This window comes from Salvia splendens, chromosome 20 (genome assembly GCF_004379255.2).
Source record: "Salvia splendens isolate huo1 chromosome 20, SspV2, whole genome shotgun sequence".
In the NCBI taxonomy this organism is placed as follows: domain Eukaryota; kingdom Viridiplantae; phylum Streptophyta; class Magnoliopsida; order Lamiales; family Lamiaceae; genus Salvia; species Salvia splendens.
In genome coordinates, this window is record NC_056051.1 from 11,678,295 (window position 1) to 11,690,749 (window position 12,455).

The 12,455-nt window shown below is 42.0% G+C and overlaps 1 long non-coding RNA gene across 4 annotated transcripts; it reads right to left on the reverse strand.

Moving 5' to 3' along the window:
* Positions 1 to 3,343: 3,343 nt before the first annotated feature.
* Positions 3,344 to 6,700, reverse strand: LOC121780612. 4 transcript variants are annotated; one of them, XR_006046064.1, is made up of 6 exons: positions 6,482 to 6,700; positions 5,829 to 6,010; positions 4,956 to 4,993; positions 4,418 to 4,522; positions 3,691 to 3,770; positions 3,344 to 3,400 (listed from the first exon to the last, which is right to left on the reverse strand). It is a non-coding gene; the product is annotated as an uncharacterized LOC121780612 (long non-coding RNA). The 4 variants fall into 4 exon arrangements; XR_006046063.1 differs by having other exon boundaries at positions 3,347 to 3,770; XR_006046062.1 differs by having other exon boundaries at positions 3,366 to 3,400; positions 3,691 to 4,522.
* Between the last annotated feature and the right edge of the window lie 5,755 nt (positions 6,701 to 12,455).

Sequence of the window (12,455 nt, forward strand, 5' to 3'; positions counted from 1 at the left end):
TTTCTCTTTTTTTGGGGGGGAGGGGGGACCCTAATTTTTTTTAGAGACGGATTCGAATCCGCTCTGATACCATGTAGAACAGTAAAGTAGATCAGAGTAGAAACGGAAGAGCAGCGGCAGAAACCCTAATTTCTTTTTTTGGGGGGGAGGGGGGACCCTAATTTTTTTAGAGACGGATTCGAATCCGCTCTGATACCATGTAGAACAATAAAATATAGATGTATGCGGAAAAGTAAATAGACATAGTAGAGAAGGAAAAGTAAATAGACATAGTAGAGAAGAGTAGTAGGTGTAGGTGTAGGTGTAGGTGTAGGTGTAGGTGTATTTCATTGCTCAACATAGGCCACATATATAGTAGAAGAAACTAAGCTAGGCTATGTCATATCACCGATGTGGGACAGAGTACTAATATTCTTAACATCCGTATTTCATCGGTTGCTGTTCTTGTTCTAGCAGTGCCGAGAGTGTTCGACGTACAGCCAACCGAAAGATCACCATTGAAGTGTGTCTGAATATTGTTTTGCCGTGAGATTCTTGAACACTTGAAGTCACAAGTGGTTGACCAATTGCTTCTTCACTGTCCATCTTGATTGAAAGTTTCTGGAGCGCACGCCTCAGTAGTTCGTAACGAGGAGCTTGTCATTAATCCATTCAGCTATTTCACCCATCAAAGATTGCATATAATTTGTAGACAGAATAGCAGAATGAACTCATATATACTGGTTTCCAGTCCATAAGACACAGTGGATCAGTACTCATTAGTAAATAAGTCTTGTGAAATCCACTGTTCAAGACAATATCAGCATGAAACCGGTGTTCACTGTAAAAGGTGATCTTAGCGTGTCATGTAACACCTTGATGTATGTTTGAGTTAAAGATATTAACATCTAAAAACTGAACAGCAAGAAACAGTTGACCTTTTTGGATTGTCACTTGGCACACCTTTAACTGAGACATTTCTCTACTATAAAAGGCAAATTTATTCAAAATTACACCATCTTCACTGCATAATATCAAGCCAAGCTCTTGATCACCACTCAACTCCCCATGTTCAACATAAATATACTTGAATAAAGTTTACAGGAAATGTGAATATAAAGACAGACTAGATGAAAGGGAAAAAAAAACGAAGATTGATCTTCAATAATGTGAAACCATGATAAAAACACATCTACTTGGATATCAAACTTCTCAGGGCATACACCAACTCACGAGCCATAAATCCTACAAAGGCTCCTAAGGTAGTCTTAGTTAGAAGCAAGATGTGTTGGGAATTTATCCTAGACCAACAGACTGACTGCCCACCGCAATCACACGAATCAACAATCTCTGGCCTTGGAACCACAATATAGTAGGTAGAGAAAACCAACAGGGTGAACAGCTATACCATATAATTATAAGTCGGTGCCACCTGCTGCTGATGAAACTAATAAAAAAAATTCTTATCAAACACAACCTAGGTGAAGGAAGACATGGCTGCTAAAAATCTTAATCGTACACATAATCGAACCTAAAATCCCGAGCTTCAAATATTATGCAAAAACCCCATCGGATATCACAAATATCAATATTAATAAGTCAGTAATCGAATTCGCACATCGCCTATTATACAGAGGTCTTGGTTTTCCATCCTCCCACACATCCCCCATTCCCCAATATTTCCTCTAAATCTCAAATTTACAAGTTTTCCAACTATCCAATTACCATAACATCATCCACACCATTATAGGAATCTGTATTCATAAAAATTGCTTTCTAAAGCTCTACTCATCAAATTGACAACCCATTAACTAGAAAGCCTCTTTCCATTCCAAACAATTAATGTTATTAACATTAAGGGTTCCCTGCATATCATTCCTCTTTCTAACACGGACTGACAATTTTGCAGTAGTGAATCAAACGATTGCAAACCTATTTGAACAGATAAACAAGCATTCACACGATTATACAAAAAATAATGCAGAAGTGTGCCCCAAACTTGATTTCCTGTGTATTACAAAGCTAATGAGAATAAAGAAGCAAAAAGATGATTCTTATCGTACTATTTTTTATCAGAGTTGAAGGAAATAACGACGGCAAATTCAGGCAATAAGGCAAGATTGAATTTTTGTGTGTATACCGTTAGTCTGCCATTGCAACAGTGGCATCAGTAGAGTCTTACTCTCCAACGCTTTTCGCTGGGCTTTGGGGGTTTCTGTCCTAGGGAGAGAGGGAAGAGGGGAGAAGAGAGTTTTGTAGTTATGCACTATGCTGTATTTTTATGTTTGGCAAAGAAGAGTTGGAAATAAGGCCATGTAAATATACTTATGTGAAATTACAATATTCCTTGCCGCACTTAAAGTGATACGTTTTCGTTTTGGGATATCTCATTTAAATTGACACTATTTTAATATATTCTGTCTTATTCTTTTTTCATTTAACAGACAAAATATCATTACATAAAATCTTGTGTTAAAAACTAAATGATTCACTTTTTTACCAACATATTTTCCTCTCTACATGGGTGTCTCCTCATCAAGTTAATTTTTTTAGTACTACTATTTCACGGAGAAGAGCATCTTAATGCGTTACCCTATTTTCTGCAAAACTTTAACAACTTAAAGAGTTATTTATGCCGGAGGTATATAAAAATTCATACCTGTAAGGTATCATACCTTATCAAAAATCACGGTATACCGAAAATTCGGTATTTTCGGTATTTTTTCGGTATGATAAAGACGGTATTTTCGGTATTTTTCCCCAGCCCTACCACTAACAACCAACTATTATCCCACAAAATTATGCGAATTCGAAATCTCATGTTTTTTGACACTAAATATTACTCTCTTCGTCCCTCTGTAGTAGAGGCGTTTCTTTCCGACACGGGATTTAAGAAAGTTGTGTTAACTGAGTTAAATAAATGAATAATAAAGTAGAAAAAGAAAAAGGTCGAGAGATGAAAAAAGAATAAAGTAAGAGAGAGTAAAGTAATAGAGAAGAAAAGTTGTTGCTTTTTGCCAAAAAAAAAGAAACGACTCAGCTATAGTGGGACAACTCAAAAAAGAATACGACTCAGCTACGGAGGGAGTACAAAATAGTATACATAACAAGGAATGCTATTCTCAGTCAGAATATCAAATATATTGGCACAGAGACCATGTGAATATAATGACAAAAGCTTTATTGATTGTGTGTTGCAATAGAAGCTGGTTGGCGATCCTTACAACTTACAAGAAGAAGCCTTTAGACTATAGAAACAAATGAAGAAGAAGAATCAGAATCAGAACCATCACAGCACTGATGCAGTCTGATAAATTCGGCCTCGAATTCAAATCCTAAAACTGAATCCTACAAAATCATCAAAAAACTCAGTTTGATCCATCATTTTTCTAGTCAGCTGGCTCCATCACCGTCGTAAAACCTGCACAGCAGACCAGTCAATCAGAAGAATGCATAAAGATTTTCCGACTTGTGCTCAACTACTCAGACTAAATTATAGAGATAACAGAAAAAATGTTGGAAACATCATTCAAACACCAAAAGTACAAACGAAAACAGAGAGGCTAGGAACAGAATAAGATTATTCCAAGTGAAGCAAACTTGAAAATTATCGTAATGCAGATATATGAAAGCGTTCCTTTTCTGAGAACTAGAAGAGTATCAATACCAAATAATTCAGACATATAATGAGAGTATTGTACCATGACATACCTCTTCACATGGCAGTAAAAGTAAACTTCACAAGGAACATAACTACACATGTGCGAGCACAACTCTGTGAGGTTTCGATGCTGAATTCAATAATGTTTTGTTAAACATATGAGGTGATAAAAAAAACTATTCGTATTTTACATAAAAAACCCATCAAACAAAATTTCTGCATTACAGGCTCAAATGGTGCACATAGAAACTGTGACCCAAGTGAAAAACTAAATCTTCAAAAAGCTGTGGAAAGAGAAACGTCATCTTTACCAAATGTGCTATCAACCAAATTGCTCGAATGATTCATAGGGGAACTGAGCCCATGTCTCCTAATGAAAAGGTGCAAGTAATACATAACACACAGCTACTACAACTGAACTTCAGTTCAGGAAGAGTTGGATACTGATTTCTTGTAAAAACCCGTGATACCTTACAAGATGATCATTTAAGTAAAGGTTAGAATGTGTTCCTTCCCTAAGGATTACATCCAAGTATGTGACAGCCCAACCTTTCCAAGGAAACATTTACAAGGAAAATAATGCATAATGTTGGATTGGCATCAAGTGTAGATACTATAATCATAATATGCTAGAGTAGACATTAGAGAGAAATCATCTAGGAGAATATCAATATTTTCCACAAAAGGTAGCTTGTACATCAAATATGTTGCAACCTAATTCTCAGACTTCTCCAGCATATGTATTAATTTTTAATAAGCTACATGAATATAGCTAACCATTTGGATTTCCTTGCTCATAAAAGCTTTTGAGAAGATTGATGGCTTATGTTGCCATTATTCCTCCAGTGCACTGAAATCCCTTCTTTTTTTGAAGTTCCATCACTGAGAGAAAATTTAAATAGCACATCACAAAATGAACAATCTTGAATCATTTCAATTTGTCAAAGAGAGAAAACTCCCACAAAATCGAACCACAACCTCCGAACTTATCATATGCACAGCAATAATATACTTCTTCTAGTCCTGATAGGGAACCACGAAATGGCAAGCCAAAGTTCAAAATTTCAAATATCAATAAGAACTTGACTTCTACTATGCAATACTTTTCAGAATTGCAGTGCTATTATGCTAGTTCATAAATTAATTCAGTCAGCGTTGCGCCAGCTGGATGACAAAAAATAAGACTTCTACTATGCACATCTTACAATCAAACAATTATTTTAAATTAACTTCACTTAATCCACAACCAAAGAGAACAATTAGAATACCAATTTTCAGATTTAAATATGTAGCAAAAAATAAAAAGAAAGATTACCCCACAGGCACTTCAAGGCTGTCCAATGCTAACTTTGCCTGGCAGAAGAAAGCCGGATAAGAATTTGATGTTTTAAAACAGCTCACACTATAGAACAGGCAAGGCACATGATCATAAAAGTCTAGAAACTATGACTTAAGCAAAAACCTCATTTAAAAAAGTTGAGGGTGTTTCCTCTTTTCATTGATTTTAACAATTAAGAAAATTAGAACGAGAAACAAGAGGTGAATAGATGGTGAATAATGCACTGTGTATAGTATTGATTGTGATATCAGTATAATTGAAAACTTTGAAAATGCAATAACATATTAGCATTTGTAGAATCAGATTTTGTTAATTCATATATTACCAAATGAATTTTAATGTGAAAAATGTGAAAGTGGTGGCCAATAAGGCAAGAAGATGATTTATGGAGATATATTATTTCACGGCCCAACCTTTGTCAATCTGTAGTGTAAAGCATAAGTACAAATATTATATAGTTATAAAGGAAAAATCACAAAGTTTTGATTTTCTTAATTGTCCCATCCGTCCTATTTCTGGTGAAATTGGGGCTGGAGTGGCGGATGGAAAATTGCATGTACAAAACGTGGAAAAGCCTACAAGGATAAAATGTGCGGCGAACTATTTTAAACGACATTGTTTTTATTGTGAACTAAAGTTTAAATATAAAACTAATTTCCAATTCACCATTTTCTCTCTTACTCCCCTTTCTCTCGTTGTTTCCCTCCTTTTTTCAAACAACAAATGGCTTCACCTTCTCTCTTTACTTCTCCTCAATTTTTCTCTTCACTCCCAACCCCTCCCCCTAAACCCTCCATTTCCGACAAAGAAGCATATTTTTGGAGTATAATTCTAGAGGGAAAAGAATACCTCAAGTATGTAGATAGCTCAAAAATTCCCAATCTTGATGAGCTTCTTCTGAGCACATTTGTTTTACGACAGGTTCTCGACGTCCGGCACCTCAACCCTCTTAACGACGCTATTTGCCACCAAAATAACTCCAGCGGGGATTGTTGACAAGGGCAAGGGCGATTTGCAAGTACATTAATTTCCTAAAAGATGCAACGTGTGTTGAGGGAAACAATCCAACTGAGAGTCACTGAAAGCTTTACAACCATGACATTATTTAGTCTGAATCAAAGATTCTTCAATGTAGAATACAGCCTTAATTAATGCCAATAAAAGTGGATAAACAAAAAGAGGTCGGATTTCAGATTTATTGAGTACACTAGATAAGTATCAGTTGCAATCACATCCTTGCAACCTATAAGAAAACCCAATATCATTCTCAACTAAGTTAAATCTTATCCAGTCCACATACAAACATCAGACCACAAAAGTAGCAAACACATAACAAATGTACCATAAACTTCTAAATCGTACTACAACAACTTCTATGTTGCCAATTATAGCCTGATTTCAAATTCCAACAAGCCACGCCTCAGAAGTCGCCAATTATAGCATCTAATGACGGGGATAACAATATCAAATATTACGAGGAGCCCCTAAATACTCCTTCCTACCTGAGGGGAAGAGGTGGAGACGGTAGTGCGGTCGGTGTAAGGCGAGCCTAAGCCTAGAGGCGTGGGCCGCAGACGAGGAGCAGCGTCGAGTCGGAGCCTCTCGGAGGGCCGGCGACGATGTGAAGTGAGCTGAGAGAGAGGATCGCCGCGTTTTTTTCTCAAAATAAGCACTTTTTAAAACGTGTTCATGTGCAACACGTCACCATTGAATGAATCGCATTTTTCCCGAATTCGTAGTTTATTTAAAAGCTTTTTGGGGGCTAATTTTTATTTATGCATGAATTAAAAAAAAATCATATGGCTGCATAATATATACACTTCTTTCTTTTTAGTCCATCTCCAAGAATAAACAAAAAAATTTATTTCTAATAAGGTGGGATCTATTATCCACTAACAATACTTTAATTATTTTATGTTTTTACTTCCCTCTTATTTTACCAATTGTATATTAAAACATGTGTATAACTAAAAGTGCATTTCTGGATCAGGCTGGGTTGTTATTTGCGCACTTGATGTGTTACTTGGTCAAGCTACGACCTTTAGCCTTTAACTTTCGGCTTATTTTCTAACTCTCAACTACTGGGACAGGTTACAAAATTTTTCTTGCCCTCCCATTTTTTTCTTTCTTTCTTCAGCTTTTCTCAACTTTTTTCAACAACTTTTCTCTCTCTTTTTTTTTCTTTCTTTTGTTCGAACTAATCAATCTAACCGATCAACCTGACTGACTAACTTACCCAACCCGGCTACCCTTTTATTTCGGCTTTTCTATTGCCATCCCTTTTTTCTTTTGAAACAATCCATCTCTCGACCCCTTTTTCTCATGTGTTACAAAATTTTAAAAAAATTGGTTTTAAGGCTTCAAAAGATGGGTGAAAGTGTATATGGCTCAACGTGGCTTTCTAGGGGGTTCCTTGTTTGATGAGGTGGGTCCGTGAACGAAAGAAGAAATGGCTCAATTGGTTAAGTCCTAATGCCTTTAGTCCTTACTACTTGTGCAATTTTCATCTAAATATCAAAAAGTAACCTCTCGTAATTTTTTCTTTGTAAAAATAGTAGAAAGTGTTCTACTTTAGCTTATAACTCACATATAGAGAGGCTTTCACAGAAGGTTTTAAAATTGAGCATTTCCATTATACGTGCGTCGTTCAAACTGATGAAGTTAGGCAATCAAGTTTCACATGCAAACATACTGTATCCTTTTTCTTACTCTTTTCCAGGCATTCATATCTTTCATTTATCCAATTGCATGCATACTGCCCTAATTATCACTAACTGATTGTTTGCATTTTTATAAATTGACATGAATGATTCAATTAGGCTAACCCTCCCCCCTCCCACTGTATATTAGCTCGCCCTCGAGCGACTTGATGCAGTGGAAAAAGGGTTAGGCAACGACACAGATTAAACAAAACAAGGAAAACTTCTCACACTTAGACCAGGGCTAAGTGGGAGATAGTGCCAAAAAACAAAGCATGTCGAAAAACAGAAAAACATGAACAAAAACACATAGGCAGTAAAAAACGAGCAGAGAATACATAAACTTCTCACACTTAGACCCGACAAAGGTCTAAGTGCGAGATGAATCAAAGTATTTATACAGACCAAATATTCAAATTAAAAATAACAGAAATTGTTGAAGTTTGAAACGAGCTGAGTCAGGGGGGATATACTAATTCTTCCGGTGTGGCTGAGCATCTGGAGCAGAGGATGGCCTGGTAGGAGTGGAGGTGCGCCGTCCTTGAGGTGAGCTTGTTGAGGGAGGTGGTGGGCGCCTCGCGCTGGGCTGTTGCGCCAAGGTGCTGGCCGGGTCGCAGACCGCTTCCAGCATCCTCTCCATCGCCATCCCAACCCTGGTCATCAGGACCAGTTGGACGTGGGAATTCTCCATGAGCTGCTGCATCATTTGCTCCATGCGGAGCTTCCATCCATCTTCAGCTTGAGCAGCCTCCTCATGAAGTAGAGCTCCGCCAGGGTTATGATAGCCATGGTATTGGCTTGACCCAGCAAGTTGTAGTCTAGGTAGACAAGGGCAAGGCGTAGGGCTAGGTTGGCGATGTGAGTACCCCTGGACTCAGAGGCTTTAAAGGCTGGCGCTCTCTCGTGGCTCAGTGCCTTCTAGACGACCTGCTGATTTAAGTCGAGCTTCCGGTGCAGGAGGCCGATATCATGCCCGAACCACTCCCCGTTGGCTACCTGGGCTTCTTTATAGAGTCCCATCCTGTCGGAGAACTCATTTAAACTCATCTTTTGGCAACGGCCAAACACCCGGAAGGAGACGCTCTGTGCTGCCGGTAAACCGGAAGGACGTGAAAAATTCCTTGGCCAGGACCTCCGGAACCGGGGTCTCATCCACCTCTAGGAGCCATTCGAATCCAATGCCGGTGATGTACTCGGTGAAACGCTCCTTGATTTGTATTTTTTCCAGAGAGGGCTGGTGGAGTTTCTTCCCTGCCTTCAGCCGCTTCTGGGTGGTCACCCGCTAGTTGACCTCCTCCTGCCACTTGGGATTGTCGAACTCTAGCATCTGTTGGCGGAGGTCTGCGGTCAGGGCCACAGTTGGTTTGGAGCAGTCGGCGGCAGGGGGTGTTGCAGGCCTTCCTTGTTGCCTCCTGGACGTCCGGGTCCACCCCTCGGTGTCACTGCCTTCGTCTTCTTGTCGAGGCGGTGGGGAGTCTGGCTGGTCGGCGTCTCTGATCACTATGCCCTGGTTGGCGGGCCGGCTTTTCTTAGGAGGAGGAAGAACAATCTCCTTCCCCTTTCTCTTCCTCTCTCTCTGTGCATGGCTGTCATCTGCAGCCTCATCTTCGTCCACCAGGCGCCGCACGACGTGGGGCCTCTGTTCTGGCTCCTCCTCCCTCCTCGGCTTATTGGCCCTTAGGGCCTCCGCTTCCTCTAAAAGCCGGTCCATACTCATACAGCGCATCCGGCGACGCAGCGGCTGCTCCTCCCTCTCCGGTTCATCCTCCACATTTGGAATGAAGTTCCATTCCGCCTCCTTTGTTGTAGTAAAATATCGCTGGGAGGAGGCGGAAAGTCCTCCAGGTCGTCATCATCGATCTCCACCACCTCTACTTGTGGAGGCCCTTGAAACGGGGCAGAGTTAGAACCCCCGCCACTCACATGTGGCGGGATATTTAGGGCGGGTGTGCCCTCTTCTGGTCCGGGGCTAACCTGGCCAGGATCGCCAATGAGCGGCTCTAACTCCGCTCCTCCCCTCTGCGGGGTAGATACGCCCTGGGTGTCAGCGGCGACAGGTTGTGCTGGGCCATCCTCCCCTTTCTCTTCGCCAGAGTCGTCCCCACTGTACTGTACCAGCGGGAAGACGGGAGTAGGTTTAGGAGCGTGGGGAGGGGATTTTGTTTTGGTGGGAGAAGGTGGGGGATTTTGGGATGTGGGAGTTGGAGCGGGATTGTCAGACCGAAAAATTCCTAATTGTGCTTTAAGGGTGGCGTAAGCCGCGGCGGAATCTGTCCCGGTGGGTAAGCTGCTGAGGAGGCCTCTAGTCGCCTCTGGAAAGCGGGGTCCACTTCACGAGGTGGAATGGAGGCGCTGGGTTGTGGCGATGGGACCACCGTGGTTAGCGTGGAAGGTCCACGACCACTACTGCTAGCGCTGGGAGCTTCCTCACTGGATGATGTGGTGATTTGTGTAATCTTCATCGTTCTGATCTCTGGGGGGGGTTTGTTTTCTCTGTCTGTGTGTGGAAGTGGTGGTGCTCTGGCTACGGTTCTGAAACTTGAGAGAAAATGGATGAGAGCAAACAAGCATATTGTAGGTAGTTGGGAGAAAAAGTGAAGTACACATCAGTCTATCCTTCAATAGCTGGAACGCGGCCTTGCAATCATCAGAAACCTCGAACTCCACATCATTTTGGAGCAGACTTGTCAAGGGCTGGGCTATCTTCGCAAAATCCTTGATAAATTACCTGTAAAAGCCCGCATGACCCAGGAAGGCTCGGATCTCCTTTTGATTCGTCGGGTATGGGAGCCTCGCTATAACCGCCACTTTGGCTTGATCCACTTCTAACCCTCTACTTGACACCACGTGGCCCAGGACTATTCCTTTAGTGACCATGAAATGGCATTTTTCAAAATTTAAAACCAAGTCCTTCTGCCGACACCTTTCCAGCACTCTGTTTAGGCTGTAGCCCTTGATCAAATGTGTCCCCATAGACGGTAAAGTCGTCCATGAAGATCTCTATACAGACCTCCAACAGATCAGAGAAGATGCTCATCATGCATCATTGGAAAGTGCCTGGGCGTTGCAGAGGCCAAACGGCATCCTTCTGTAGGCGTAGGTGCCGAAAGGGCAGGTGAACATGGTCTTCTCTTGATCCTCCGGATTCACCGCGATCTGGAAGTAGCCACTGTACCCATCAAGGAAACTGAAATATTGCTTCCCCGCCAATTTCTCAAGCATTTGGTCAATGAATGGCAGAGGGAAGTGATCCTTCTTTGTGGCCGTGTTCAGCTTCCGGTAATCAATACACATTCTCCACCCAGAGGCCGGCCGTGTCGGAATCAATTCATTCTTCTCATTCTTTACAACTTGGATTCCGCCCTTCTTCGGCACCATATGTACTGGACTGACCCAGTTGCTATTAGGGATGGAGTAGATGATTCCTATAGAAACCAGCTTGACTATCTCTTTTAGTACATCTTCCCTCATGTTGGGATTGAGTTTGCGCTGCTGGTCACGATGGGGCTTAGCTCCTTCTTCCAGCCTGATATGATGCATGCATAAATCTCGGCGGATGCCCACCAGATCTGTCAGCTTCCACCTGATGGCCTTCTGATTCTGCCTCAGCACTTCCAGCAATTTGTCTTCCTGCCCCTGGGTCAATTGACTGTTGATAATAACGGGCTGCGTTTCGTCTTCCCCCAGATAGGCGAACTTCAAATGTGCTGGAAGGGGCTTCAATTCCTTCGCGGGTGTTGGCGTTTCAGTAGGCAGAAGATTCTCTTCTGTTTCTCTTCTCAGTGGCTTGCCTTGATCAGGCAGCTTCTCGAGGCTAGACACTTGAGCTTTCTCACTTGACCCAGCTGGTCGCGGCCGCTCGAAAAATCCATCACCGCTTTTGCGATGGCTTGATCATCCATTTCACCAACGTTCATGGCTTCATACCATTTGGCAAATTCTCTTTCAACTTCCTCGTCCGCGGCGGAGTCTGTGAACTGCCTTTGTAAGAACTCCTCTTCCAGATACTCCTGCACCAGCGGCTCAGTCACATCCACTGAATGCACATTTTCACTGTCTGCCGGCCTCTTCATTGCTTCGTCGATGTTGAACGTAAACTGTTCTCCGTTGAAATCCAAACTGATCGTCCCATTAGGGACGTCGATTATAGTGCTGGTCGTCGACGAGAATGGTCTTCCCAACAAAACTCCGCTGGACTCCTTCGCTGCTGGCTCTGTCATCTTGATGACGAAGAAGTCGGCTGGGTACAGAAAATTGTTCACCTTCACGATTACATCTTCCAGAATTCCCTCCGGGTGAATGCAAGCTCTGTCGGTTAGCTGTGTCACGATGTCGGTATCGACCAGCTTAGCCTCCCCTAGTTTTTTTATAAATATCATACCGCAGAACGTTGATAGATGCCCCTAAATCGCACATGGAGTGCTCCACTTGAATATCCCCAATTGAAATCGGGAGTGTGAACATCCCTGGGTCGGTCTTCTTTGAGGGGAGGTCGCTCCGCTGGATTACTGCAGAGACATTTTCTTCTATGATTATTCTCCCGTCTTCATTGACTTCCCAGCCAGGTAGTCCTTGATAAACTTGCTATCGGGGGCATCTTTAACGCCGTCAGGAGTGGCACCTTGACTTCCACGTCTTTGAACATACTGGCCACATCGATTGTGGCGTCTTTCTTCCTGGTCACCATTCCGCGGTATGGGTACAGCTTGACCTTCTCGGCTTCTTCTCCTTGACTTTCTCTCGAGGTCTCGCCGCCTACTTTCGTTTTCCCTTTATC